Consider the following 6,741-nt stretch of genomic DNA (forward strand, 5'->3'; position numbering starts at 1 on the left):
TCCGATATTTTAATGAACAAAATGAGGGAAAAATGGTATCTGGGCAAACAAAAGCCATAATTCGAATAAATGCGACAACACATGAACAGTAACCATGTGTCAATAATTTAGTAAAGAATATTATTTTAACATTTTAAGTTACTACTATAAAGAATGCACATACTTACAATACACAATCATATTTTACGGTGACCGAACTATGAATTTATAAGTGAGAATACCACATATGCAGTTAAATCTGCTTCATATCTTGCCACACATCTAAACCTGACAATATGGGTCGGTTGAGAACTAAACTCATCTTCAATATAGATTATTTTAATTTTCACCATCACCATACTGTTCCTGAGAGTACGCCCTTTGTTATAATTCAGTAAATTGAAAATTGTCCTGAAAAATTATTTGTTGTTTATTGTTGTGTTTAGTATATTGTTTTGAAAAAATTATGGCTTGCTATGTATGAAATCTGTTAGCAAGAAATCATCTTTAAATGAACGGCATAATGAACACCTGATTGATAGAAACGGACTTTTCTAAGTCATCAAATAAACTATAAGAAACAACGTTAAATGTCATCATTTGTTAAATGCCCTCAATTAATTGCTTACATCCACGTCATTTGGTCCCTGATGAATAGTTGTTTCAATGGCAATAATTCCACATCTCCTTAACTTTATATCAACTTATGTTAAAAGTAACCAATTCTTTTCCACACTAACATTCCTGTGGTATCTTTCGCCTCTCTAATACAATTATTAACAAACAAAATGAGAACGTACAAATGACTGGTTTATATTCCTAAGTTGCAATTGTATTCACATGTTGCCCACAAGAAACTGTTCATTCAGTCATTCATCAAAATCTTCAAATGTATTCAGTAAAGTAGAAATGTCATATCACGACTTAATGAACGGATCTATCCCATCAAACTTGATATAAAGGATGCAACAGATACAGTTAAGTCTACTTCATATCTTGACGTACCTCTAGAAATTGGCAACGAGGGTCGGTTGAAAACAAAACTTTACGACAAAGAGATACTTTCAGCTTTCCAATTGTGAACTTTCCATTTCTATGAAGCAACATTCCAGCAGCGCCTGCATACGGAGTATATATCTCTCAGTTGATACGATATTCCAGGGCTTGTTTTTTCTATCATGATTTCCTTGATAGAGGGTTGCTGCTCACAAGGAAGCTATTAAACCAAGAGTTCCAAGTGCTGAAATTGAAATCATCCCTTCGTAAATTTTACGGACGCCATCACGAGTTGGTTGACCGTTCTTTAAATGGTAAATCAACACTGATATATGTTGTCAAACCGAAACGATATACGTTTATACATAATCAGCAGAATAGAACGTGACAATTTGTATATAATCTTAAATAAACGACAAAATTATAATTGATTAAATGCATTAAGTTTTGTTATATGGCATGTCTGAGCTATTGAAAAAAAAAACAACAAAAAAAAAAACAGAGAAAATATCAAATGGAAACGGATGTGGGCTAATATCTGTAACAACTTGTTTCCGGAACCTCTTAATTATTCTAATGAATTGATATGTTCATGGCAAATTGTTTACTTATCTAACTTGAATTTAAATAAATAAAATCTGATTACACTAAGTGTAAATCAATATAACGCGCAAAACGAAATAAAAGACATTCGTCGATAACAAAACACTACACAGAAAACCAAATACTTGAGAAACTAAACACAAACGCCATTAAACGTGAGAGCTCTCAGCTCTTGACTTTTGAATTATATCTATGAATTTCAGCAGGAAGAGAGAAGTCGTTTTTTTACTAAATTCCGCGTAAGCCAATATATATGTGTGTTAAATCAATGAAAAATTCCATGTATAAATGCATCTTTCTGTCAAATCAATATAGGTGAAGATTCCATCAGCAAAGTTTCAGACCTACCCGTCTACATCACAGTTGGAATTGTACTGTTCTTGATCACATTTGCTTCAGTGGTGTACCTTATGTACAAATCAGGTGATTGTATTCTCAGAATAAATAGGAATCTTCACTTAACTGATGATATTATCCTTCCCTTACTATTTAGATATTGCTTGACATACAGACACCTATGACCACACATATAAAATAACAGTTTGTACATGTAATAACGTTTTTTAAATTGCTTTGCTTAAAGGCACTGTCAAATATTGATAAATATTAGTTAATGCATCTACCAATATGCGACCGAGTAGCTGGGCATTATCTATCACTAAAAAAACTAGCCATCATGATATTACCAAGTGCGACAAAAGTGGCATGAAACACCAACAAACGAATAGGCGAAGCCATTTATCATATTTCAAAGTTGTCATGATTATGCCATTCTATCTTAAATGAATAGATTTTCCATTGAATGGAAACAGAGTATAAAGATTCGAATGCAACATAACAAAAGCGCGTTTTGTAACGTAACGGATTAATCTTTTGAAAGTCAGGATTGACACATAACTAATAATTGAATTCTTTTAATATTCAGGCAATCTCAAAAGAAGACTTGAACGCAGGTAATGATATTTTCAAAACATATATTAAGTACTACAATCCAACGGAGTACATGTAAGTCATTTGTATGCACGTGAATGCATTAAACGGAATTGAAATCGAAACTGGTAAATATGTTCAATAAGTAATTATCAAAACAACCGAAATATAAGATTGTTTGAAATCAAACTGTAGGGAAGTTAATGCTCCTTTAAAAAGAACTTGTTTTTTTTTTAAGTTGTAAGAGTTCACCCTTACAATCACATAAAACATGCTGAAACTTGTAAAATATCATTTATAGTCAATGTTAATACACAATAGAAGTCATCTAAATTATCAAAATAAAGTAATTTGAAAAGTTGTTCGTATTAATTTACAGTGAAAACAGTAATACAAGACAAGAGGAAGGTATGGTGTTTCACGATCTTTACTTATAAAGAAAGTCCAGCAGGTCTTACCTATTTCATTCGGCATGGAGGAAGTACAACTCAAGTTCAAATGGACAAATACGATATTACATTAGACTTAATTTTATTTAGGGATAGATGGAAATATGTTTTTTGATAAAACAGACTTATTAACAAGGTTTTGCTTAGTACTTTCCTTAATTGTTGTAAGATTTAATAAACGATAAACACTCATCATCAGGCTTACTTGGTTCGCCAAACGAGCGCTTCGACTGACCAGTGGCGCTCGAATAAAAATACTCGGACAGCCAAATGAAATACGGAGTTGAAGAGTATTGAAACCAAAAATTCCAAAAAATGTTCCAGATACGACTAACGCTGTATACAATGGTATATGCCTTGTGATAGAAGGAGCTCAGGGTTTCACAATAATTCAATCGCGCAATATAGTTCTTTTGTACTGAGGCGACGTTAAGCGTACACCAATCAATCAATTAATCAATCAATCAATCAATAATTTATAATTTTTCAAACTGTTAATTTACAGTAAATGATTATATCAATGCTTTTTTATGCCAACAAAGACTAAAGGGACGATATACTCTGACGATAAAATTATTGAAAAATTTTCTTTAAGGAATAAAATAAAAAAAATCGTGTCTAAATAGACGTCATTGTGTTGATCATTTTCACATTAACTATGACATACTGCATTTTTTATTGATTTTTTTTAATCTTTTTTTTTTGAATTAAATTTGAACTTAATGTTTAAACTTCATTAACCGGACCTTGTTTATTACCTATTTGAGGTTGTCGTTGTTTTGTAACCTATATACACCAATCTCGGATTTTTTTTTTATAAATGTGTTACACTGTTTGAACCGAGGTCAATCGGGGTAAACGACGTCATCGAACAATCAGTTCTTACTGTGACATAATAATATAAGCATTGCATGCACTGTGATATAGAAAATTTACGGGAAAATGCACGAATTCGAAAGTCGTCTTTTATCGTCTTTGTAGTCTTTTACACTGCTGATTTCTATTTTGATGTAAGGCATGTATACTACATAAAATATTATCTTTAACTGCTGCATGTTTAAATTTATTTCAGGTAGTGTTGCGTTTAATAATATTTATGACATGAATGAAAACCAACAACCAACTGTGCCAGTAGCTACCGCTGCATCAGAAGTCTATTCAAATTTTAATAGTGATGAAGGTATGATTCGCTTAACTATACAAGTTGTGCCATTAACAGACCACTACATCGGTATTTAGAGTTCAATGCTGTTTATTTTTCTTTCAAAACAATGTTTGAAAAGTTGTCGAATAAATGTATATTTGTGATAAGTGAATGCTTATTATCATTTATTTAGTTTAAAAGAACCAATGTTTAGGAAAATCAACAAAATGTATGATCACATTTCAAATCATTTCAAAAGGATAATGCAACACTTATTGTAATAACATATTATTCATAATTGTTATTTCAGTATTGATGACCGATGGTCTTGCATGCGGACCCATAACAAGTCAAAAGAAGCCGCTACACCAGCAACCAGTTAAAGAGGTGAGGCATCGAGTAATAATTTAAATCAGTGCCATGCATCCTCCAAGCAAATGTCTGTGTTGTAAAATCTATATAACTTTATATACTTTATTAGAAACCAAAGCAAATAACTAGTTGCCAATACATAAAAGAAAGACTGTGGTATACCGCAAATGAGCAGAATAATAACAACAGACTATTACTATTCATATAGGGCAACATACGGTTTGTTCAGCAATATTATCACCTGGTGTTTGAACAATATGTGAAGGCTTATATATCCTTTTGCATTAGTCTATTTGAAATCTGCGATCAACACAAAATTTGCAAAATGACAAATCAACCCATGTATATTGCGAAATGTGTCCTTTTATAAGGTTACAAACATACAAAAACACTTCATAACTTGTAACGAATTATTGACAAAATAAAAAAACTTAGCAACATACATTTATATTTTCAAAACAACGTAATAATATTCAAAAAGAACCAAGGGTAATATAGCATGTATACAAAATAAAAATAGTCCTTAAATGTGTTGTGTGCGACACGAGTTTTGGATTTAACTTCACCCGTAACGTTTATACCCAAAAACATTGACAGCCAACGATGTATAACTACATCAACACGTTCATACAATTTAATGTTTCTTTTTTTTCTTTGACTAGTTCTGCACAAAATTTTACAATATATGTTGACTAATTTGGTCTCAGAGTAACTACAGCTACCTTATGCATTCAGAGAAAAATAAATGATAAACATATGTTCATGATGTAAAAGAGTAAACAAATGTCCGATGACACTTCAATTCACACGGATTTTTTTTTCGCGCTATGTTTTCTAAATACATGCTTGTCACTTGTTTGACGACAGTGAAATGCATATCAATATCATAAAAGGTAATGCACGAAAAGTATGCTGAAGTCAAAATAATGGGTTGAACGTTCAGATTCTATTATTGCAATCTTTAGAATGAATTAGCCTGGAAATGATAATCTGCATAAAATATATATGGTGCCTTTGCATACACTGTTCTATAGACATACGGTTCACGCCGACCACTGTAATGTTAAAAAAATCAAACATATATCAACAACAGTCTTTGTGTAGCCATGAATGCTTTTAAATATCAATTGACACTTTTATAAAGTTGGTGCGTCCGATCGAAGCGCTTTCCTGGATTAAAATTCGCCGGGAACACTCATAACCAAATGTAAAAGTTAGAATTCATAAATACTTTAGGATTATTTGACCAAAAGAGATTAAAAAAAAAAACAAAAAAACAACCAAAAACAATCTCAGATCTTCTGTGTCGTAGGAGTTGGAACCTAAGTTTTTTGATAACTTCTGAATATATTTACAAAAGAGTCTTATTCTACAAAACATACATATATTTTTCTTTATTTAAAGGAACTTTCGGAATTGAATTACATTGAAATTGAGTTGAATCACATTCCAGATGAGCACAGGTTTTATATACACGGGCAAGACAACAAAACAGACTATTCGGAAATCGAGTTTGGTGTCATTGGCGATCCCCTGCCATCCAGTGAGTCTGAAATGGATGACGATAACGACACAGACATAATCGATTGTATTGTAGTCAAAGATTAGATAAACAATACAGTAACTGTGCATTCACTTATGAGCCACTTCATATACCATACTGAACAAATCAAACCGTGTAAAACGTGATAGTTCACTGGCTTAAATCTGTTAATAACCAATCCTTATTTATTTACCTTATTTAGTTAATTTATGTAAAATACACGAAGTATGATAACTGTAAATAAACATTTGCCTTGACCATAATGAAATTATAAACAGAGTTTTGCATCTTTCATTTTATCAGGGTTTTTATTGAATATAAACATTTAGTGTTTTTAATCTTCTTTCATACATTTTTATACGTATGTTTTCGATATTTGCACTACAGTGCTTCTAGTGGCAACCTCATTGGCTATACATAATTTGTTGTTATTAAGAGAAATGAGGATACAAATGTCATTATCCCTTGGACTAACGTTTTTGTAAGCTTAATCTTGATATATTTCTCATGTCATTCTGAATTAAAACTAGAATTTAAATAGCACAGTGCAATGTAATAACATGTCATTGTGATACAGCAGTTTAACAGTTCAAACCAAATAATTGTTGTACCTCACATGAAGTAATTAGTAAGGTTAATATGCGAAATATGTAACACTTATTGAAATAGAATGATACGTGTATGTTATATATTTAGAAAATCAAATAATTATATTAAAGGCTTAA

General features: G+C 31.4%; 2 long non-coding RNA genes across 2 annotated transcripts; both read left to right on the forward strand.

The window, feature by feature from the left end:
- The first annotated feature begins 1,893 nt into the window (after window positions 1-1,893).
- On the forward strand, window positions 1,894-2,919 carry LOC127710964 (uncharacterized). Its single transcript, XR_007986428.1, has 3 exons — window positions 1,894-2,001; window positions 2,504-2,531; window positions 2,888-2,919. It is a non-coding gene; the product is annotated as an uncharacterized LOC127710964 (long non-coding RNA).
- A 1,490-nt stretch (window positions 2,920-4,409) lies between these two features.
- On the forward strand, window positions 4,410-6,453 carry LOC127710962 (uncharacterized). The gene is made up of 2 exons (XR_007986425.1): window positions 4,410-4,488; window positions 5,878-6,453. It is a non-coding gene; the product is annotated as an uncharacterized LOC127710962 (long non-coding RNA).
- Window positions 6,454-6,741: the final 288 nt, after the last annotated feature.

This window comes from Mytilus californianus, unplaced genomic scaffold (genome assembly GCF_021869535.1).
Source record: "Mytilus californianus isolate M0D057914Y unplaced genomic scaffold, xbMytCali1.0.p SCAF_8, whole genome shotgun sequence".
NCBI classification, from domain to species: Eukaryota; Metazoa; Mollusca; class Bivalvia; order Mytilida; family Mytilidae; genus Mytilus; species Mytilus californianus.